The sequence below is a fragment of the Teleopsis dalmanni genome, chromosome 1, assembly GCF_002237135.1.
Source record: "Teleopsis dalmanni isolate 2A chromosome 1, ASM223713v2, whole genome shotgun sequence".
In the NCBI taxonomy this organism is placed as follows: domain Eukaryota; kingdom Metazoa; phylum Arthropoda; class Insecta; order Diptera; family Diopsidae; genus Teleopsis; species Teleopsis dalmanni.
The window spans coordinates 128023848-128049153 of NC_051846.1; the positions used below are offsets into that span (position 1 = coordinate 128023848).

The 25306-nt window shown below is 36.8% G+C and overlaps 1 pseudogene; it reads left to right on the top strand.

Moving 5' to 3' along the window:
- Positions 1-12363: 12363 nt before the first annotated feature.
- LOC119668529 lies at positions 12364-14509 on the top strand (annotated as a pseudogene).
- Positions 14510-25306: the final 10797 nt, after the last annotated feature.

Genomic DNA, 25306 nt, shown 5'->3' on the forward strand with positions numbered 1-25306 from the left:
TTTTTGTGGAAAACCCCGAGTGTGCCAAAATGTTGAATTCTTTATTTCAAGTTTTGGACGAAATGTTTCAGTTGCACTTGTTTATAGCTAATTTTTAAAAAGGTCCTTAGCTATTATGAAAACACTTGAGTTTAATTTCACAATTTAATTTTATTAATTTTATTTATGTTATAATTTATATTCTTTGGAGTCTTTTAAATTCAGTCACACACGACTTATTTGTTTTAACATTTGTTGTCAGCGCTACTACGCTTGATCATTTTTTATATTTGGCTAAGTGTACATTATATAAATTTTAACCACTACTTCGTTTAACCACTGTTTTTTATAATTTTCTATTTCTACACAACTTTCAACTCCCGTCTTTGACTCCTCTTTGACTCTTAATTTTTACTCCAACTTAGACTCTAACTTAGACTCTAACTTAGACTCTAACTTTAACTTCAGCTACAACTCCAACTGCAACTTAACTACCACTCTAACTATAACTACAATTACAACTATCTACTTTGTGGTTTTAAATCTATCTTATATACCCAAACTTGATGCAAAAATCCAATATATGACCTTCAAATTACCCTAGTTACCTAATTGGGTTTATTCATAGTTTCATAATTTACTTTGCTAAATTTGCAAAGTTTTTATTATTAATAAGAATGCTCTACATATTTTTGCAATTCTTCCGTATTTACAATTTCAATGTCACTTACATCGTGACACCAATTATTAACCAAATACCAAAACTCAGCATTTCTTATCGTCGAACTGACGGTCTGCTGCTTTGGTTCTAGTCAACAACTGCCCAGATGCAAATAACCTTGCCTATTTTTAGGAAAATGTACGATCACCTAAGATCGTACACACTACCATACAGAAAAACTGCCAAAAACCCGTGAAATTAAATAAAATAAATATTTAACTCACAACATTCCTTCCCCCTATGAAGAACATTGTGGCACACAATGTTATATATCTAACGGTCTATATTAAACTTGCATCAAATTTAGGTTTACATTTTAAATTATTCATTTAAATTTTAAAATCTTAAATCTATATTAAATTTTAATTTTTTCATAACATTATTCTTAAAAAAAAAATAACACTTTATATACGCCAAAAATATTTCCATACATGTTTACTCTTCATAAACTACTTATTAGTTAAAAATTTGTTCTTATTAAAATATTTTAGTATTTAAATACTTTAAGAAATGTTTACTCTTGATAATTGAAATTTGTAAATTTCTTTATTATTGTGTTCTGTTGTTTATTATGATTGTTATTATAAACTACTTATTAGTTAAAAATTTATTCTTATTAATATATTTTAAGAAATTTGTAAATTTATTATGCTCCTTATTATAAACTACTTATTAGTCAAAAATTTATTTAGATTATAATAATGAAAATGTTGAGTCAAACAAAAAATATTTATTTCAGTTTTCTAGTTTCATTTTTTTTTTACTTTTCCCCCCCGGAAAAACAGGAACCTTCATCTCCTAATTGTAAACCTACAACTCCTAAAAATTAAAACTAAAGACTAAATTTAAAAAAAAACTTGTTAATAGTTATAATTTTGTCTATTTTTTATGTAATTTAAGTAGATTATTGTGGAATATTCTTTCCCTTCCTGAAATTATTACTTTAGTATTTACTGGACTAGTAATTTCTGTTACTGGGAAAGGTCCCACCCAAATAGGTGAAAACTTATTTCTTCTACTTGTATTCTTCAACCATACCCTATCTCCTACTTTGAACATTCTATTTTTAGAATTCTTATCATAGTTTATCTTTGCTTTAAGTTTTGCCAACTCCTGATTTTTTCGAACCACGTCGTATGAGCGTTGAATTTGATATTTCAGAATTTTTGAAAAATGTTATAGGAATCTCTGCTTTGTTGCAGAATGCACCGTGTTATTATGGACATGCATCGCATGATGCAACCACTCATCCCAGTTGGATCCATCCAATTTAACGAAACTTCTTAAAAATTCCGCTAAAGGACGATGACTTCTTTCCAATGAGCCATTTGCCTGTGGATGATATGGAGTAGTTTGTATCTTTTTAACACCAAGAATTTTACAGATTTCTTTAAATAATTTTGATGTGAAGTTAGTCCCATTGTCTGTTATGAGAACTTTTGGTATATTAAATTTTGAAATTATTTCGTTAAAGAATTTCCTTGCTACTGTCGTAGCTTCCCCATCCTGTAATGCTGTACATACCAAATACTTAGAAAAATCATCCTGAAATGTTAAAATTAGTTTATTCCCATTCTCTGTAGTAGGTAGTGGGCCTACAATATCCATAAATACTTTGTCGAATGGTCTTTGAGGGGTATCCGTCAAAACCATTGGCATTTTCTCTACCCTAGAACTCTTGTTTTTCTGGCATTGTTGACATGTTCCGACGCAGTCTTTTATCTGTCTTTGCATGCCTGCCCATTTAAACTGTTTTCGTATTCGGAAATACGTTTTAACAGCTCCTTGATGTCCTCCGATAGGTGAGTCGTGGAATTTTTTTAAAACTTCTTGGATATCTTTTTTATTGGTTAGAAATACCGCGTAATCTTCTTTCGTTTGGTCCTTCGTATTTTCCACTTCTTCTATTTCATTTTGTTCCATATTATTTTTGTTTTCCTTCAGATTTGTTGCTCTTTTATTTCCTCTCGTAACTACTGCTATTGGTAGCCGACTCAGAGCATCCGCGTTTTTATTGGTTTTTCCTGGTTTGTACAAAATTTCAAAATCGTATTCCAACAATTTCAATCGGAATCTTCCCAAACGTGTGTCTTGGTCTTTAAGATTTGCTATACCTCTTAATGGCTTGTGGTCAGTAAATATTTTAAAATGTCTTCCCAATAAGTAAGACCTAAAATTCCTAGTTGCCCAAACTATCGCAAGAAATTCCTTTTCTATAGTTGAATATCTTTTCTCCGTATTACTCAGAGCACGGCTTGCGAAATAAAGTGGTAAATCAGAACCTACTTCTCCCTGAGACAATACTGCACCTAACGCTTCATTACTAGCGTCAGTTGTTAAAACAAAAGGTTTTGAGAAATCTGGATATTGAAGTATAGGAGGCTTCGTTATTGCAGCCTTCAGTCTAATCATTGCTTCTTGGCAACTGTCGTTCCATTCGAACTTTTCTCCTTTCCTTAGTAATTTATTAAGCGGTAAACACACACTCGCTGCTTGTGGGATAAATTTCCTATAATAATTCACAAGTCCCAAAAATGATTGCAGTTCCTTAACATTTCGAGGTGCTGGGATAGACTTAACACACTTGGTTTTGTCTGGATCTGGAATTACTCCTTTGTCCGAACATTTATGCCCAAGGTAAACGACTTCTCGTCTTAAAAACTGACATTTCTCCGTTTGTAATTTTAAATTATTTTCTTTTAGTGCTTTTAATACTCTCCTTAACCGTTGGTCGTGTTCATTTAAATTCCTTCCGTAGATAACAATATCGTCGAGATAGACGAAGCAATCTATCCCTTGTAATCCTGTTAAAATACTATTCATAATTCGCTGAAAAGTTGCGGGTGCTCCTGTTAAACCAAATGGCATTCTAAGAAATTCAAAATGTCCTAGACCTGTGCTAAATGCTGTTTTCTCCCTGTCTTTACTGTCTACCATCACCTGGTGATAGCCACTAGCCAAATCCAGCGTTGAGAAATATCTACTGCATCCTAGTTGGTCTAAAATTTCATCAATTCTAGGAATTGGAAACACCTGTTTAATTGTTTTTTCATTTAATTTTCTAAAATCAACCACGAGACGCCATTCTTTTCCCCATCTATACCTGACCTTTTTGGTACAAGGATGATAGGAGAGTTCCATGGTGATTTACTCCTTGTTATTATTCCTTCATCTAGCATTTCACTGACTTGCTTATTAATTTCTTCCTTATGTGCTTCTGGTAATCTATATTGTCGTTGATTTACCGGTATTTGATCATGACTTGTTGGAATTTCGTGTGCCAATACTGATGTATAGGACAGTTTATCTCCTGGTAAGTGAAATACATCGTTATATTCCTTAATTGTCTGCGTAATTAACCGTCTTTCTTCATTGTTTAAACGCTCATGCAATCTTATTAATTTCAGTAATTTTCCGTACCTTTCCTGTAAGTTTACTTCTTTGTTCAAATTAACATTAGGGACATTGTACTCATAGTACTCATTCATATCACTGCCCTTTAATTCAATTTCACTATTCATTTCAACTGCATAGTTGTTTGCATTCAAAATTCTTACAAAACCTATTCCGTTTTTTACTTCTGTTAAACATTCACCTGAATAGACATTTGTAACTATTTCCCTTTTATGTATTACGAGTGTTCCTTCTTTAGGCACTACTTTTACTGGAATAATCATTGTTGATCTACCTGGGATTGTCATGCTTTCTGCTATACAAATCCGACCATGATCTACAATGCTTACCAGTGGTAAAGTAGCTAATTCCTCTTTATTCTTAAAAAATTTTAAAACCTTTTTAACTGTGTCTGTAGTAGACCGGTTCCACAGTTCATCTCGACCTAGAAGTCCGTCTGCTGGTAACTGGCTACCTACTGGCACTACATGCATTTTGAATTGTAGAGCTGGAAATTTTCGGTGTTCAATATTGACCGTACCCAATGTACTTATATTGCCTCCAAAAGCTCCTGTAAGACCTTTTGTGTCTTTGGTGTTTATATCTTTTAAATTGATTAACGCCTCTGTTTTTATAAGGCTGGTGTCTGCTCCCGAGTCAACTAAAAGTCGAAGTTTATTTCCCACTGCACGTTCGCAAGGTACTTCTACATAGGCATCATCAAACGATTGACTAATGCTACCTTTGGCATTGTAACTCGCTCCTTTTGCCCGTAGAACTCCTATTTGTTCAAACACCCACTCTGATTTTTCTTTCCAGTAATCCGATAGTATTGAACAATATGAAATTAGTAATGTAACTATACATGTCCAAATACTGAACATATATTTGTTCACCCTCAACACTATATTATTCAATTTCGGCTTTTTCAAATAACTAATTTTTCCCTCTGAATTTTTAAACCCTATTTGGTTGGTCAAATTTTCTTGCACTTCCTTATGTTTTATCGTGATTATACCATGATTCCTTGAATTAACCGCTTTGGCTCCTAAATTCTTCATCTTATTATTTGTATTCGACCGGTTCTGAACATTGTTGTTGCTGTTACTTTTAGTTATTCGTGCAGGTCCTAAATTAAATTGACATTTACTTTTTGAATTTACGGCAGTCCAGTCTAATGTCTTAGACTGGGCCGGTTGAAGTTTCCCGACGGATTTGGTACTGTTATTCTGCAAGTTTTTGCAAAATGTCCTTCTTTGCCGCACCTAAAACATCTAAGATTTGCACTCAAAGGTCTTCCACTTGGTCTGCTAAAGTTTGGATTACTGTGCTTTAAAGGTACTGAATGGTTTTGCCATTCCCTCTCTTGTCTCACGTTACTGTAGTTATTTTGGTTCCCACATCCTGTATGTCCCAATTTACAAAATTTATTCTGTTCATGTCCTCTCACTCCACAAAAAGTACAATACAATTTGTTTAGTCTACTGAAACAATCCTTTGTATCGTGTCCCGTCTTCTTGCAGAAATTGCAGGCCGTTTTTTCTTGTTTTACTGTCTCCATAGGATGTTCTCTACATTTGGGTCCATTTTCATGCCCATATACTCCACAATTTGTACAGTATGGCGTATTTTGTCTTTCTGGGCAGTATGCCCATCCATGTCCGTCTTGTTTACAAAACGTACATTTCATTTCTGTTCGATTCTCTGTGGTGGACATGTTTATATTTGAACGTGATTCACCCAATAATTCTTCGGCTGATTCTGCAATAAAAATTAGTTTCTGGATAGGATCATTCTCTAACCCAATAAACCTATGCTTTAAACTATTGTCTTTCAAACCCTTAATAAAACAACGTACTGTTAGTCGCCTGTATTCTCCTAACTGTGACAGAATTTCACTCTCACCTCCTTGATTTCTTATCAGTTGTTCGGCTTCATGTAGTAACGCCTCCAGTTTACCTCCAAATGAACTCGCCGACTCATTCTGTCTTTGTTTAGTACAAGTTAGATCATTCCTTATGTGTTCCAATGTACGTTTCCTGAGGTATGTACGTTTAACCGCCTCACACAATTCATTTACTGTGTTGAAGGGTCTACCCGCGATATTCTCGTAAGCTACACTCACTAACCTTTGTTTTATGCAACTTACGACATACTGTGCTCCCTCTTGCGGTAGTGCTTGTTGTACCAGTTCACAACCCGCAATAAACTTGTGTACTTCACTCCGTAGATCGGGTCCTTCTGTGCCCGTGAAATACGGTACCACCTTGGTTACTATTTCCATGATTGCCGTAATCGATGCCATAACTTTTTTTTCGTTATTGTTTGTTTCCACCATTGTTCTCAGTAACTGTTTTGTTTGTCCGCACTTCGCTAGTTCTTTCTTTAAATCATCAATTTGTGCTGTTAGCTTTTTAATCTCGTTTTCCCTAATGTGATCTGTACCTTCTGAGTCCAAGATTATACTGATGTCCTGTTCCGTTTTTCCCTGGTTTTTTAAAACGTTCTCCAAAATTGCCGTCTGATCTTCCGCGTCTTGCAATAAAGATGTTAGTTCTTCCGTACGTGAACTTAGTTGCTTACACTTATGTTCCAAACCCTTTTTAGCATCTGACAAATCTTCAATAACGTTCGCCAATTCTTTAGACCTTATCCCTTCCACACTCTCTATATTTTCCTTTATGTATTCAAGTTCTTCAACCCTCGTTAACCTGTTATGTCTAATATGATCTTTTGTTAATTGAACAAATTCCTTATCTGGATTAAGTTCAATTAATTTTTCCCAAGCGTGTACTCTTGCCGATTCTAAATATCTTTTAAATACTCTAAGCTCCTGTTGCAAATTTTCGATTTCCTTTTCCATTTATGAGAAATAAAAACAAAATAATTACGTGACCCCACTCAACCAATAACAATAATTAATTAATCAAAAGAGAAAATACCAAACCATATCTCTGTATTACACTTATTACTTAGAAAAAAAAAAAAAACAATGTTTAATTCCACAATTCTCTAAATTCTTGCCTATATTGTCGGGCCCACTCTTTATCTGTTTTTGGTACTGGTCGTTTTATGCAGTTTTTATTGGGTTTTATGCTTATGTTTTCGTAAGATATTCCCTTATCTTTTGTATTGTCTATTTTACTAATAATACGATGTGCTTTCTCAAACAACCATTTATGCGAATCTAGATGGTTTTCTAAATCTTTTTCCTCGAATTGCTTATCGCAAACAAAACAACTTTTCCCCATATTTGAACAAACTTGAAAATTAAGAAATTTCACATAACAACGTAGAACAACAGAACTCAAAAAAAACTTACATATAGTAATAAATTTACATACATAAAACTTACATTCAGAAAATTTACATATAAAATTTGATTATTAAAAAAAATAAAAATATATATTATATCATTACAATATTATTTTTATGTGTTGTAATAAAACACATTTGATTTGATTTGTCTTTCTTAAAAATGAAATGTCTTTCTATTTTAAAAACTTAACTATAAATATTTCTTATTAATGACTTACAATTTTTTCTCCTATTTTTCTTCTTGTTGTGTGTTTTTGTTGATACTCCTTATTAATCCGGGTCTTGTCTTGTCCTTAATGTGTTGGTCCCTCGCTGCACGTTTTGTTACTTTTAGTTTTTAAAAAAAACGTGTATCGGTTGCCAATTATTATGTGTTGCCAATTAATGTTGTGTTCAATTAATTAATTAATTATGTTGTGTTGTATAGTTGTAATGCTGTAAACTCCCACGTAGGTAGGTGACGTTGTCGTCTCACGTTGCACGTTTTATATTGTATGTTTATAGAAACGTGTGTCTACCGGCTGCGCCAATTATGTTGAGTATTTTTGTGGAAAAACGCGAGTGTGCCAAAATGTTGAATTCTTTATTTCAAGTTTTGGACGAAATGTTTCAGTTGCACTTGTTTATAGCTAATTTTTAAAAAAGGTCCTTAGCTATTATGAAAACACTTGAGTTTAATTTCACCATTTAATTTTATTAATTTTATTTATGTTATAATTTATATTCTTTGGATTCTTTTAAATTCAGTCACACACGACTTATTTGTTTTAACATTTGTAGTCAGCGCTACTACGCTTGATCATTTTTTATATTTGGCTAAGTGTACATTATATAAATTTTAACCACTACTTCGTTTAACCACTGTTTTTTATAATTTTCTATTTCTACACAACTTTCAACTCCCGTCTTTGACTCCTCTTTGACTCTTAATTTTTACTCCAACTTTGACTCTAACTTAGACTCTAACTTAGACTCTAACTTTAACTTCAGCTACAACTCCAACTGCAACTTAACTTACAACTATATGTCTTTGTGGTTTTAAATCTATCTTATATACCCAAACTTGATGCAAAAATCCAATATATGACCTTCAAATTACCCTAGTTACCTAATTGGGTTTATTCATAGTTTCATAATTTACTTTGCTAAATTTGCAAAGTTTTTATTATTAATAAGAATGCTCTACATATTTTTGCAATTCTTCCGTATTTACAATTTCAAAGTCACTTACATCGTGACACCAATTATTAACCAAATACCAAAACTCAGCATTTCTTATCGTCGAACTGACGGTCTGCTGCTTTGGTTCTAGTCAACAACTGCCCAGATGCAAATAACCTTGCCTATTTTTAGGGAAATGTACGATCACCTAAGATCGTACACACTACCATACAGAAAAACTGCCAAAAACCCGTGAAATTAAATAAAGTAAATATTTAACTCACAACAGTAACGTGAAGGACACCTGATTAATTAATTTTTTTTAATTACTTCTAAAATGAATATCACAGTGGAAATATTTATTTTTGAAGTAGAATTTATATATTAATTTGAATCTAAAATAAAAAAAAAAAATTTGTATGTCATATTCCTTTTTTTTTTTTTACTGAAAAATCGTCGTATGTGTTTGGTGTGATATTAAAGCTAAATAAATTTTTAAAAGTACTTCTAATTACAAAGTCATCCTGAAATTTTTGGGTTTTATGTAGAATTTTATTATCAATCGAAATAAAAAATATTATATAAGAATTCATGTAGTATATTCTTTGAAAATACATTCAATGAAAATGTAGTACGCATGCGCTTGATGTGTTTTGCGGGAGAAAAAAAATATATTAAAATATTTCAAAAAATAAAGGTTTCCTCAAAATTTTTATTTCGTAGTAAAATTTAAAACTAAATCTAAATAAAATATAAAAAACGAAAATTTAAAGACTAGTTTTGAGAAAAATTTTTTTTTTTAATTTAATGGTTAATATTGGTACTTAAATATTAAAAAGCTCAATTAATTATCTTTAAAACGCTGTAAATTTCAAGTTTCTACCTTTTATAGAACTTGAGATATAGCCATTTGAAAATGTGTCTACTATGCCAATTCTCAAAACCCCATGGGTCCATATCTCCTAGGAAAAAAATCACAAAATTTTTTCCCGAGACACGGCTCTTCTTGTTTTGTGAAAGGAGCACATAGAAAAAATTTCAGCCAAACCGGAGATCATGAGGTCAAAACGGTGTCCGAGTTGTAAAAGAATGACCCATATATATATATAATACATAAATAGTTTTTTTTATTATTTTTATTATTTTATTTTTTTTGCTATTGTAAGCATATATTTTAAGTTTCAATAAATGTAAAAATAATTTTTATAAAGCATAAAACAATTGGTTGCAAGTCATTTATTGGTTTGGGTTATTTCGAGGAATGTGAAATTTGTTTGATTAAGCTAATATAGATAGTTGTTATATGAACTAAAAACAAATCAGTAGCTCTAAGGGTGTGCTGGAGGTTATTTTGTGCAAGGGTAGTGAGACAGTAATACCGAGTTACAGATAAAATATTTCAGTAATATCTAGAAGATGGCAACAGAGAAGAAGTGTTAAAACCTGAAGCAGCTTTCATCCAGTGAACAATTCCTCATAGATAAAGAGGACATAACATCAATGATACGAAACCTGGGCACGGGTCCTGGTAAAACGTGCTGGCTGCGTAAAAGCGAGGAGATCACTCTAAGTACCACGGCAGCAGCCGTCATCATTGCAAATAAAAAAAGAGTGATGCCCATTTTATTTGACGAGGGCTTCTTTAAATTCAAACAGAATAAATGAGGCACATGATAGTTCTTGAGTAGGAAGGAGTTAGAAATTGGAATGAATTCTGAATAAAAAGAAAAGAAAAAAAAAAAATAGAGGGAAGGGAAAGAAAAAAAAGAAAAGAAAAAAAGGAAAAGGGAAAGGAAGAGAAAAGAGAAAAGTGGTATTACCGAGGTAATATAGAATTTAAGTTTCTCTCAAATGAATTATTATGGGCACAACCTCTTCACCACTTATTATTTTTATGCGATCGTTATACAGAGCCAATTTTAAAAATCATTTAGGAAACTTCAAAAACCATTCAAAGAAACTTTTAAATAAATCGTTCACAAGATTTTATTTAGATTATTTTTATGCTCGCAAATTTCACAAACTTAGTTCTCAAGCAAACAAACTTAGTTTTTCTTTCTTTTTTTATATTTGAAAGAAAATTATTTTTTTTTATTTCGAAAAGCAATTTACTCCTCCAATCACTCTCCAATTCAAATAATAATACCTTTTACAGCTCCGCTTCCCAATTTATACCTCCGCTAATACTTGTAACTGGCCTTTTTTAGAACTTTTTCTTCAGTTACCAATATTTGCGGGTTAGTAAAACCTTCCCCTACCGTTCTCCTAACGTTTTGTTTGTTTTGGTCTTTTTCTACATTCCGAATATATAAATCAAAACTCCTAATTTACATGTTCTGCTCTATTGGCAGCACTAAAACTTGCAAGTTCGGAATGTATAGGAGCTTTCGCCGCGATCTTACAAACCAAGACGAATGACAATAGGAGAAGCAAAAGCTTTTACTTATTTTTCTTGGCATGTGCGCGCAATGTACATGATAATTTCTATATTTTAGTGATTAAAGTGAAATAAAACAAATTTTTAAAAGTTTTACTAATATGTTGTTATACCTACAATTCTATAAGTTTGTTTTGCATTAATTTTTACTATTTGAATTCATTAAGTGGTTATTAACAAGAAGAATAACTATTTCTCACTTTACTTAAATTCTGTAAACTACGCATTTTGTTCTTGAATTGCATTGAAAAAGATGCACTTATAGCAAGCAATAAAATATTAAATAATACGGCTATTAAAGCAACAGCGACAACAACGCCGGTAAAGTAAGGCGACTCTTGGTTATCAACATTTTTTGTTTTTTTTTTTGTATGTAAGATTGAACCAACGAAAGAATTACACAGTCGCATGCTATGTGACCAGGGAATTATATATGCCTTATATATGCAAGGTGCTCTTGTACAGCGTGGGACAACTCAGGTAATATCCGTACTCTTATATTATTCGTCCTTAATATTGACGTTTTTCTGTTCCCGGGCCTACACGACACGCATTTCTTAAAATTTCAAATGTTACTATTACACAAACATATTTTGCATTTCACAAAGTAGGAGAAAAGTAGGAGAAAAAATTGTCATGTGTATACACGCGCATAAAGGGATGAGAGTGATTTTTTAGTATATTTGTTGTTTGATCTGGAGCGTGTTTAAAAAATTGTTGAAAAATTTGATGTGTAATGCCAAACGACAACATCGCGCGTTGACAACGGACGATGCTGTCTAAGGGGCCTTTCAAATGTTGTATTGTTAGAAGAAAATAAATCAGCATGGAAGAAAACGCAGAAAATTTAAATAATTTGATATATAATGTTTGTAATGTTGTTCACAATATAAAAGCGGCAGTAGCTGCATATACAAAATAACATACAATACTTTTTAAAAAATTACAAATAATTCAAAATGAACAAATGATAGTGCTGTCTTCAATGATTACCAGAAAAAAAAAGGAAGTGCTGGACTTAAGTACGGGCAGTAAATATTATTAAATAAAGAATAATATTTTACTGAGTTGCTATTTTAGATAAGAATGAAATCTGTATATCAGTTCTGAGAAGATAACAGAGGGCTTCAAAACAGGTTAGAACATTAAATAACCACAATCCAAATAGAAAAAAATATAAGGCGATGTTAGGTTCAAATTTTGAGTAGGTTTTATTTTCATTAATGCCAATAATAACAATAACTTATAAATTATAACTTATAAATTAAAAATAAAATCAACAAAAAATATTGTTGATTCAAAGAACTTTTTAAATTCTGATTAAGCAGTGTAAACATAGTACAGTAGAATCGCGGAAAAGTTAACTCTCGAAAAAGTTAATCTCGCGGAAAAGTTAACAGCATTTCGGCGTCCACGTAGCGCTCTAAAAAGTTAACTTCGAAGTTAACTTTTCCGAGCGTATGAATTTTTTTTTTGAAATCAACCGTTTCTTTGCCGACACAAGCCAGTGCGAGCTCTAGTTTTGATTATGGGTATTCCCCGAATATTCTATTTTCTTTCTGTTTTGTTTTGTGCTCCAAACATATGTTTTCATTCTTGTCGCAAATTACCTTGATTGAATTGTTCGGTAGCGTTTGAGTTGATTAGTTGTGAATTTTTTATTAAAAAAATGTCAAAAATACAGAAAAAACGGCAAATCAGATTAAATTTGCAACAAAAAGTAGATATATTAAGAAAACTTGATGACGGTATTGCGGGAAATCGAATAGCGCTGCATTATGGTGTGTCTAAAGTAGCCATCAGTAAAATAAACAAAAAAACGCCAAGAAATTTTAAAAACAGTGGCGGCCACTTATGAAAGTGCAGAGAAGAAAACACTCCATAAGTCGGAATATCCTGATCTGGAGGTAAACTTGTACAATTGGTTCCTGAATCAACGGCAGCGTAATTGTGCAGTGACTGGTGCCATCTTAAAATCAAGAGCTAAACTCGAATTTGAAATACTGTATCCGGGAAAAAAATTTAGTGCAAGTGATGGATGGCTGGCAAATTTTAAAAAACGGCACGGTATTCGCCTTCTCAAAATTTGTGGGGAAATTCTTTCGAGCGATACACCGAAAATAACTCCGTTTGTTTATAGTCTACGAGCAAAAATCAATGAAATGGGCATCTCCGACTCCCAACTATATAACGCAGATGAATCTGGACTATTTTATCGTTTATTACCGGACAAAACATTTGTCGCAGCAAACGAACATGCCGCACCGGGAAGAAAACCTGTTAAGGAAAGAATTACATTTTTGTTGTGTGCAAACGCAGATGGTTCGCACAAGTTGAAGCCGTTGGTGGTCGGTAAATCTGCAAAACCACGTTGCTTTAAGGAATTTAACAATCCATTGGAATACGCTCATACAAGCAAGTCGTGGATGAATGCACAGTTATTCTTCAACTGGTTCCACAATTCATTTATAAAACAGGTAAACTTATTTTTTGGTTTCATTTTTCATTTCTAATGAACATGACATAAAAATTTTTGAAGGTTCGCAAATTTTCTGTTGAAAATAATTTACCACCAAAGGCATTGTTGCTAATAGACAACTGCACGGCACATAAGCCAATTGACAGGCTGAAGTCTGACGATGGAAACATTGTAGCCATGCATCTACCACCGAACGTAACAGCGGCTTTGCAGCCAATGGATCAAAATCCCATAAGATTGGTTAAATTAGGATATCGCTCCAAATTGTTATGCAACATTGCCGCGCAAGAAACCGTTCTGGTGGAAAATATTTTGAAGGCACATTCAATTTGTGACGCCATATCGCTACTTAATTCAGCATGGGAAGAATTGCCGCAATCAATTCTTATAAAAGCGTGGAATAAGATAAAAAAAGTGGGATGATGATCAATACGATAGTGAAGATGATCTTCCGTTGTCCAAATTTATTAAAGCAAACGATGTTTACGACGATACAGTTCGAGAAGTTCAATCGTTAATGTTGAAAGTGGGAAATAATCTTAACATCAGCATTGACGATATAGAAAATTGGAACAAGGATGAAATTACGGAAGATATGGAACATTTCGAAGTGTGTGATAGTGACAATGATGATTCAATTACCGAGGAAGATATTCAACAACCGAAAGTGAGTTTCTCGAAAGCAGTTGAAAACATCAATACCTTGATAAAATGGTCCAAAGACAACAACGATGCAAATCAGGTGGCAGACCTTATCAGTATGCGCACAAAAATGGTCAAGAATTATTACACCAAAGAAAAAAAACAAACAACTCTCGACTGCTTTTTTAAACCAACTGGTACAAATTAACAATTTTCCTTTTGTAATGGCTAAAACATAAACAAAAAAAAAAAGGAGCTATTTCTAAGCAAATCTATGCTTATTATTGTAGTTTTTTCTTTTCTTTATGAATTTTGAAAACCGCTTGGAAAAGTTAACAATCTCGAAAAAGTTAACAACCCCAAAACGGAGCGGTTAACTTTTCCGCGATTCTACTGTACTAGCAAAGAATCTATAGTACAAAGAAGTGCCACGGTCATACAAATGAAATACCCACATTATTTTGCTGGTGGATTTATATAAAATCCGCCCATCCTCATACAACAATGTTCGATCGAGTCACATCTGGTATGATGCACAGTTCAAACCTATATGTGAGCCGAGTAAGGCTGACAAAAACCCCATTGCATACGTATTCAATTATACATGCAACCCTCTGTATTACATTATAAGCATGTTTGTATGTTTGTTCGCTGTAAAATGTTCAAGCGATCAAGCATTTCAGTGACGAAATCAAAATTGTGTACACTTGATAAGTTTTTGAATTTAATAGTATATAAAACAAAGCTACCTGTTTGCTATTGGTATGAATTGTAGTGTAAAACCACATTACGAATTTATTTATGTCTCAAATCTGACTTTTTCCATTCCATGAAGCTTTATTTTTAAACGTTGTCCTTGCGTAATGTTTCCGAAACAATATCGTAATCACCAATTTTAACATTTCAATCCGGTGTAAATTGTTGTATAAAGCGCAACATTAAATTCAAATGTAAACAAACAATAAATTATTTTATTTTATTTTAAAAAGTGCTTATGCACATATTATTTTATAGCAACCCATTTCTAACTAATGTAATATGTAATGCGATCGCACAGGACCACTACAATGCAAGTAGAATGTTGTTAAGAAAAAAAGTGCACGCACTCAAATTTGTTGTGCGGTTTCATATTTCACATCGCACAAAGCGATGATTACGCACACAGATTCGTGCACACACATTTGTGCTGTGCACCCCTGCGGGATAGGGGTTAGAATATTCCCGCGGTAAGGTATGCCTGTCGTAAGAGACGACTAAAATCCAGCTAGGCGTCGTAGGGTGTAGCTTAAAAGGTCACAGAAACCCTGAGAAGCCCCTAAGCTGAGCCGAGTAGACGCCGGCTCTAAATAAGCGTCCACCATCCCGGGATGGCATCGAGGGACGTGTAAGCGCACAATGTCTGCCTCCAATGTGAGGGCAATTGATGCGCCAACGAGGGAGTTGGAAATGCGCAACGTCTACATACCATGTTAGGACGGCTGTCGCATCACAATCCGCATACGAGAGATGATAATGGAGGAAGCCAATAAGAAAAGGCATCAGGATCGATACCAGTAAGATTCTGATAATGGCATACTGGACAACAGCTAACGATTGGACATGATGACATGATAATGGAGGAAGCCTATAAGAAAAGGCATCAGGATCGATACCAGTACGATTCTGATTATGGTATACTGGAGCAAATGATTGGATATGGTGACATGGGCTGGTGGATGAAGTATTCTGTTACCAATATGGACTAGATTGAAATCTGGTCCAGACGGCTTTCAGGCTAATGCTTTATCTGCCCCCTCCCGTTAAAACCTGGCAAGCCTTAAAGAACGATCTTGGATTCGTCCTGTTAAGTTGGGGTGTAGGGGCAGTTAAGAATATCTTCTGCTTAGCTCCCGGTTTGCAAAAGAGTCACTGATAGTGATTGATAGTCCCTGTCAAAATCCCTTCATGAGGGCACCAAGACTGACCCACTCATCTATCCCATCACATGAGATACAGAGCAACGAGAGATCCCGCTCGTCTCCACAAGAGCTTAATACTGACACTGCTCCACAAGAGAGAAAAGAAACATTTAGCAAACTCGGAGATAAAATATCCGAACTCAACGAAATGATGGGTGGAGGAAGAAGGTCCATCCACCAAGCTATGCGTGATCTCGTAGCTACAATAACGTCACTCTATAAACAAGTAGCGAGAGAAAATTCAAGCCAAAATAAAGACACTAGAACTAACGATAGATGTACTCAAACTATTCAGCTACAGCAAACAGCAGGTTCATCCAAGAGACTGATATCGAAAGGAGTAGAAAGACTCCACCTAGGAAGACGAAGATAATTCGATCAAATAATGCACCATCTAAGGAACCAAGGAAAGCATTGGCAATTAACCTGGATTCGCAGCTCGGAATGAATGGCAACACCGAAATGTCTCAGGCACAAGCTGAAGGTAACCAAGAGCACAATGCCTGGGTCTTGAAAACAACAAAGCGTGTAATGCCGCCTCGACCGGACGTAGTGATTATTAAACCGTCCGAGAAAATGTCTTTTGCAGATATACTCCGGAAAGTAAAAGGAGCCTCAGAACTTAAAACAGTTGGTGATGATGTTCACTCCATTAGGAAAACACAGAAAGGTGTATTTTTACTTGAATTCAAAATATCAACGGAAGCAACAATGGTACATCAAGCTAACATCAAGAGTATACCGCCCGAAGAAATTGAGGTCAGAAGATGTTACAAATGCTTCGATTTTGGACATGTTGCAAGGAACTGCCAAAGCACTAAAGACTGGTCTAAACACTGCTACGAATGTGGTGGCCACCTCGCTAAAGCGTGTCAAGAGGCCCCTCACTGCCTTCTCTGTAGAAATGACCAAAATATTGACGCAAACCATACTACGGGAGGACCGAAATGCCCCCACTACCTGTCTGCCCGAAGGAGGATACTAAGTAAAAAAAGATGAAAGTCCTACAGCTGAATTTAAACCACTGTGAAGCTGCACATGATCTTCTAAAGCAGACTGTACGCGAATTAAAAATAGATCTTGCTATAATGAGCGAACATTATAGTACACTAGACAAACATTGTTGGGCTACTAGCAAATGCAACAAGGCATCGATATGGACGCGTGGTAAATTTCCACTAGAACAGGTTTCCGACAGAGGGGAAGCATACGTAAAAGGTACAGTGAACGGAATAACGTTTTTCAGCTGTTATCTACCCCCCCAGCCAATCAATCGAAGAATACAAACAGAGACTGGACGATATTGTAAACGACGCGAAAAGTATAAAGCTGATAGTTATTGCCGGCGATTTCAATGCTTGGGTCGTTGAGTGGGGTTCAACATTGACAAATCCCAGAGGTGAGTGCCTACTAGAGGCATTGGCCACCCTGAATGTAGTGTTACTGAACTGTTGTCAAAAGGACACGTTCAAGGAACTCTAAAATTGACCTGACATTTATCAGTGATCCACTAGCTAACTCAACGGATTGGCAAGTGTCAGATATCTACACGCATAGTGACCACCAAGCTATTGTCTTCGAAATACATACATGAAGAAGCCTTTAAGCTCATAATGGACAACATCCATCTAACCGGCAGTGCGAGTGACAAAGCAATAAAACTCATGCGCTGCATAACAAATGCATGTAACGCATCTATGACAAAGAGAGGCCGGCGGAATGGCAGACAGCATGTATACTGGTGGACCGACCAAATTTCCGAGCTGAGAAGGAAATGCAAACATGCGCGGCGCCTATGTCAAAGAGCAAGGGGTCGTGAAAACTTCATGGCGCTCCAGCAAGCCTATAAAATATCGAGACATGAATTAAAAAAGGCGATAGCAAATAGTAAGACAAGATGTTACAGGGAGATGTGTGATGAGGTCGAGAATAACCACTGGGGACTAGGGTACAAGGTGGTTATGAAAAAACTATATAGCTACCGCCCACCAGTCACAACAGATGCAGTTAAGCTACAAGCAATAGTTTAAGGTCTCTTTCCGCAGAGAGCTGAAATAACCTATACAGTGCAAGATAGTGAGCCACAGAATGAAATACCTGAGGTAAGCAGACAAGAACTGGAAGTAGTATGCAATGGGTTAAAATTAAACAAAGCACCCGGAGTAGATGGAATACCAAACCTGAAACTAAAGATGGCCACAGAAATCAACGCTGATTCATTCAGGAAAGTGTTCGACGCATGTATAAAAGGTAAAATATTTCCTCAGATATGGAAAATACAAAGGTTGGCGCTTATACCGAAAGGAAATAACGCGCAAGATGCATCGGGCTACCGCCCTCTATGTATAATTGACACGGCCGGTAAACTTTTAGAAAAGATAATCAGCCGAAGACTAGAGGAAGCCTTGAAAGGCAGCGGTCTTTCAGATAGACAATTTGGCTTTCGGAAAGCATACTCTACAATAGAGGCCGTGGAAGCAGTCATAGCCATAGCAAAGGATGCCATTAAAAGAGACCGTTGGCTCGAAGGAGCCAAAGAATACTGTGCTATTATTACATTAGACATTAAAAATGCATTTAACTCGGCGGCTTGGGACACTATACTAACAGCACTTCATGGGAAAAATGTCCCAAAGTACCTAGTAGAAATAATCGTTGATTATTTTAAAGAGAGAGTGCTTTTGTACTACACAGACAGAGGCACGAAATCATATCAAGTAACAGCAGGGGTCCCGCAGGGCTCGATACTGGGCCCAATACTATGGAATATTATGTATGACGAAGTGTTGAGACTTAAGCCCCCAGAAGGTGCAGAAATTTTTGGTTTTGCAGATGACATCGCCCTGGTAGTTAGAGGGAAATATATAGAAAATATAGAAACAACATGCAATGATGCGGTCGCTAAGGTAAGGAGCTGGATCGCAAGTGTAGGCCTCAAACTTGCTGATCATAAAACTGAAGTCCTTCTTGTAAGCAGCAGGAAAAAAATTGAGTTCATTACAATAACTGTTGGCAAAGGGCGAGTCACATCAAAACAAGCAATCAAGTATCTTGGAGTAATGATTGACAATAGACTCACCTTCAAAGAGCATCTACGATATGTTGCTACGAAATGTGTAAAAACAGAATGTGCGCTGTTGCGAGTAATGCCCAATATAGTTGGACCTAGGCAACAGAAAAGGCAGTTATTGACAAATGTAGTTAAGTCTATTGCTATATTTGCAGCTTCCATATGGGCAGATGCAATGAATAAAAAAACGTACCGATTAGGAGTAGACACAGCTTACAGAAGATGCGCGCTCAGAGTTGTTTCCGCATTTCGTACAGTACCTACTGACGCGACCATGGTTATTACCGGAATGATGCCACTACAGCAGAAAGCAGAAGTTGAAAAGGAAAAACATGCGGCAAAAAGAACTGGGCTTACAAATTACAATCAGCTCAATGAAGAAGCATTGAATAAGTGGAAACGGAGTTGGGATATATCCACGAAAGGAAGATGAACACATAAGCTCAGTCCAAAGATAAGTGATTGGACCAACAGAAAGCATGGACATGTGAACTACTATCTTACCCAAATGTTAACTGGACACGGCTGCTTCAGAGCATACCTTTTTATGTTCAAACGTGTGCAGAAATGTTTTTTTTTTGTTTTTTCTCATGGAGGTTGGAAATCTTCTTAGATACTAGGTTCTCGACTAGCATGCACGATTCGCAATACAAGTCACCTCATATTGCTCCTACGTACTAAACCCTTCACCCCGCTATCTTCAACCACTATCCCCGTGGAAGTCAGCCTTAGGTATTACATCACGGGGCTGGTTAGCTATTACACTACTACTTCATTATTTTCAGCATTTCTTCTTATTCGCTCAATTCTTCTTAGTTCGTTTTGTACGGATACGATGTGTTCCATTGTTGTGTTCCAATTATCCTCCGTTTTTTTTTTTTTTTTTTTTTTTTTTCAAAAGAAGGGTTGGGAAGTAGTTTCCGCGTCACTGCATCCTCGAGGTTTATTGTGACATACCCACTTCAGTTCCATAGACGAGTAGCAGTTAAGAATGCTAGTATGTCCTTTGGAGTGATGTTGCCTACTTCCGTTATAAGCGTATAGGTAATGGATAAGTAGCGAAGTCTGAGTCTTGCGAGACTATCAGAGTGACACAATATGTGTTCTGCTGTTTCCTCTTCTTCGTAGCAAAGTCTACAGCTATCGTCTCCAGTAATACCTAGATTCAATAAATGTTTTTTAACTCCGCAGTGTCCAGTTAGAAAACCTGTGACAAGTCGGATGCTACTTCTGTTCAGCATAAGTAGCTCCCTAGTTCTGGCTTTTGATCGAAACGGCATGGATTCTTTTGCTTGTTTGCAGGTAATTGTATTATCCCAATCTTTCTGAGCTGCTCTTTCCAGCCATTCATTAGTTTTAAGTTTGAAAAAGCTCCACGAAGGACCGCGGAATGGTTGTGGCCCAATATAGTATGAGGCCGCCCCTTTTCTCGCTAGTTCATCTGCTTTTTCGTTTCCCTCAAAACCGCTGTGCCCTGGAATCCATATTAAGTGGACTCTGTTCCTTTCAGCAAGGTCTTTGAGAAGTAGAAGGCATTCCCACACTATTTTTGAGGTTACTCGAGGTGAGCGTAGTGCCAGGAGTGCCGATTTACTGTCAGAAAAGATATATATGTTTTTTCCTGTGACGGGTTTACCTTTATATACCCTGAGACATAATTCAATTGCGTGTACTTCAGCCTGAAAAACTGAGTTTTCTTTACTCATACTCGCAAATATTTCCTCTTTAGGTCTTACTCCATATACTCCCGCCCCCACTCCTTCCATCGTTTTGGAGCCATCCGTGTACCACAGATGGTAGTCTCCAGCGAATGGAGGTATGTTCCGTTCCCATTCATTTCTGTCTGGTATTAGTATTAGGAACTTTTGGTGAAAGTTGAATTTAGGTAAGCAAATGTCAGATATGGTGATATTTAGTCCTTCCTCTCTTTGCATTTCCCTACCTAACAGGGAGTTATCGAGTAGTCTTGTTGATTGATTGTTAGTCAACTGTAGCTTGGCCATAAAAGTCATTGCTTCCTTTTTGACTAGTAGGTGAAGTGGGGGGAGCTCCAATGCAACCTCTAGGGCTGCTGTCGGGGTGGTTCTCATCGCTCCACTTGTCATTATGCAGGCTAATCTCTGCAGCTTACGAAGTTTATCTATTACAGTCTTCTGTTGTGCTTTTTTGTACCAGATAGCTGATCCATAAGTTACAATTGGTTTGGCAATAGATGTGTACATCCAAAGGCTGAGTTTTGGATTAAGGCCCCAGTGCTTACCAATGAGGTTTCTGCTGGTCCATAATGCCTCTCTGGCTCTTCGTATAACATTGTCTACATGAGCATTGCACGTCAACTTCTCATCCAGAATCATTCCCAGGTATTTTACTTGGGTAACGGCTGATAGCTTTTCTCCATTTAGGAATGGGTAATTGGAAAGTACTCTTTTCCTTTTCTTTGTGAAGACTACCAGACTTGTTTTCTTAGGATTTACATTTAATCCTACTTCATTGCACCATCTACTTACGATGTTCAGGGCTTGCTGGAGTCGATATGGGATCATGTCTTCATATTTACCCCTGACAAGTATGACTATATCGTCAGCATAGCCTTGTGCCTCGAAATGTTTGGCACTGAGTCGATGCAAGAGCTTGTCTACTGCAATTGACCACAGGAGTGGGGATAATACACCCCCTTGTGGGCATCGTTTTAGAGTATGTGCTTTTATTTCGGCATTGCCGAGAGTGGATTTATTCTATTTCTTAGTACATTGCTTATCCATGTGTGTGTCGTATCATCTACTCCTCTGTCATGGAGGCATCTTTCGATATGTGAGTGATCAGTATTGTCAAACGCTCCCTCAATATCAAGAAAGCATCCCACCGCAAATTCTTTGCAATCTACAGACTCCTGTATTTTATTAGTAAGACTGAGTAATGCATGTGTGGTGGATTTATTTTGTTGGTAGGCGTACTGGTTGGCGTGGAGTGGATTTATAGATAAATACTCTTCCCTTATATGCCTTTCCACTATCTTCTCCATAGTTTTTAAAAGAAATGTAGTCAAATTTATAGGCCTATGGGATTTAGGAAGTTCGCTAGGTTTACCTCCTCCTTTAGGTATGTATTTGACAATTGCTTCCTTCCAATTAGTGGGAATGATTCCCATCGCCAGCCCAGCTCTAAAGATATTAATGAGGTGGGGCATAAGGTGAGTTAGTCCCTTTTGTAGGAGTGCTGGAAATATTCCGTCTGCTCCAGGGGCTTTGAAAGGAGAAAATGAGTTGATCGCCCATTTAATTTTATCTTCAGTGAAGATTTTACGAGCAGTCTTCCTGTCATTGTTTCTGGGCCTTTTGGTTACCAGGGAACTAAGCTGGGAGATTGATTGGTCGTAAATTGTAGATCCCGGAAAGTGTACTTCTGTTAGAAGTATAAGTGACTCTTTGCAGTCATTGGTATAAAGATCATCAGGTCGTTTTGGGATTGGAATGGGATTAGTGTGGCTTTTCGAGATGACTCTTTGGATTTTTGCGCTACTGCTTCAGTTTTGAATCTCTGAGCAAAAGCCTCTCCATGATTCTCTTTTTGCCCTTCTAATTTCTTTATTGTAGGCGGTGAGGGCATTTTTATAATTGTCCCATTCACCGTTGGTTTTTGCCTTGTTGAAGAGTCTTCGGGATTCGACTTTTAGCTTGGCTAACTTTTTATTCCACCATGGTGCACTTCTGTTGCCGGTCTTTTTTCACCGGACAGGCCTCATGGTAGGCATTTATAATAGTTGTGTTTAAGGCAGCATCAGCTATTTCTAAATCATGAATGTTGTTTATCGTATGTTTATTACTGCCTAGATTGGCCTTGAGTTCGTCAGTATAAAGATCCTATTCTGTGGCCCTTGGCACCCTATACGGTTCCCTTACTTTCATATTTAGATCAATTTCAAATCTTATCTGACGATGATTAGACATGGATGTTTCTGCTGAAACATTCCAGTTTTTGATAAAATGTTTTATAAATTGTGTAGCTAGGGTGATGTCTAATACCTCTTCCCTGATTCTGTTTATAAAAGTGGTCTTATTGCCCGTATTCAACATATTTAGGTTGTTACCAGTTATAAATTCAAATAGACACTCACCTCTTTTATTGATGTCGGTGCTGCCCCAGATCGTGTGGTGTGCATTAGCGTCACTTCTAACGATGAGTTGCCTCTTGCTTTTAACACTGTAGTCTACTAGTCCTTTCAGTGATAGGAAGTCTAGGTCTTGGGAGTCTCCAGGTAGGTAAGATGAGCAGACAATGAGCTCTGTGTTACTTACTGGGGTGTCCACGGAAATTATAGCTGCTACCTGGTCCTTGTTGGTGTGCTGTGGAATAATGAAAGTATTAATGTCATCTCTTACCACAATACAAGCACGAGGTCGACCATGGCTGGCATGATCGTAGCTTACCTTTTATTCCTTTTATCTGGTTCTCATATACATATGGCTCCTGGATAAAGGCTATGTCAATCTTTTCAGATAGAAGTCGCTGTGTCAACACCGCCGTAGCAGCTTTGGCGTGTTGAAGATTAACCTGCAGGCACCTCATCATTTTATTGGTATCGTCCTTTACCGTTCCGCATCCATTTGGGCAATTTTGTTCCATGAGTGGGTGCTTCCTGTCGAGGGGATCTTGAAGCTGGTTTCTTTGGCCCTTGCTTCTGGTCCTTTATGCTAGATACCGGTGTGCCACCTTGCTGTTTTGAGGTGCTGGGTCCGACTTCAGTTCGTGTGCTGTCCCGTGTGACCTTAACCGTCTCACTTGGCTTATCTGCCTGTGCTTTTGAGGTACTGGGTCTATCACCTGAAAGCGGCCTTTTGGATGGAGGCCTTGTTGCTTGACGTCACTGGGTTTCTCTGTCGTAAATGGCCTTTTTGTCGTCAGTTTCTTGGGTCCAGTTGGCTCTCCCTTCACACGTACTTGAATTTGTGTGAAGTTCAGATACAGCTTTCCTGCCTGACCGACTATCCAATTTTTGGATTTTTCGTCCACTGAGATCGTAACGGTTTCCCCACCATTCTTATCTTTCTCAGTCCTGAGAATTCTCCACGATGATGTGCAAATGCCACCATTTTGTTTTTCCAATCGGGACATCAGAATTTCTGGTGGTAGCACAGCAGAGGGGGGAATAAATGTGATGCACACATAGGTTTTGGGCATCTCTTCGCCCTGAAACACTTTGAGAATAGCATCCGGGAATGGTTTGAGTTTTGGGACACAGGTGGTCAGCCAGTTCCTCGTTTCACCATTGCAGCATGTTAATGAGAGCCATCCGTCTCTGTTAACACTGGTGATGAAGCCGTAGACACTATTGTGTTTGGGAAGTTTGTCAATTTCTTCCAGGAGCTTCGATTTTATCAACTCCATTTGGTCACCAGTGAGATTCACCTCCGGATATTTCTCATGGGCGATAGCCACTTTGCAAGCATTGGCTACATCCCTGTAAGATGGAGTCGGTTTTAGCTGGTTTCCGGTAGAGGTAGATGTTTGTTGAGTGGCTTTTGGCTTTTTGGACTGCGGGCGTTGTGTTTCTTCAGGAGATGTGTTATTAGATCTGCACCTTTTGCTGGTACTGGGTCTGTCACTTTCTCCTTCTGCTGCCAAGGAAGCTTTGTAGAGAGAGTATCGCTCTCTCTCTTTCTGCTTCGCAGTCTCCAAATCCAATCCATCCCTAATCATGGCCTTGATGCGTCTTTTCTGAGCCCCGGTGAAGTATTCTGCTTTCTTCCTGGTCTCTATGCTGCCGTCACCTGAGTTCACCATGCTCTGGGTGTTAGCATTAGACGCACCGCCATCGTGGTCACCTGTGTCCATAGGACTCTGGGTTCCAATCACCGGAGAGGTGTTCCCACCGCTTGATACCATTGGTCTCTGAGCAGATGGGTTCAGATCATCCAGATCCTGAATCTTGAGAGATGCTTCAAGCCTCTTTTCAAGATTTCCTCCAACCTTCGTTGGCGAACGGAGTAGAGCTTCTTCCTCTGACTCTGTAATTATATTATTAATAGGTATATTTAGATTATTTTCCATATACAGTGTTTAATATAAGGGAAAGAACAGTCACCCAAAGCAGAGCCCCATACTTTGAGAAGGCATTAATTAAAACAGGAGAGTGCCCGGTATCCTGAGT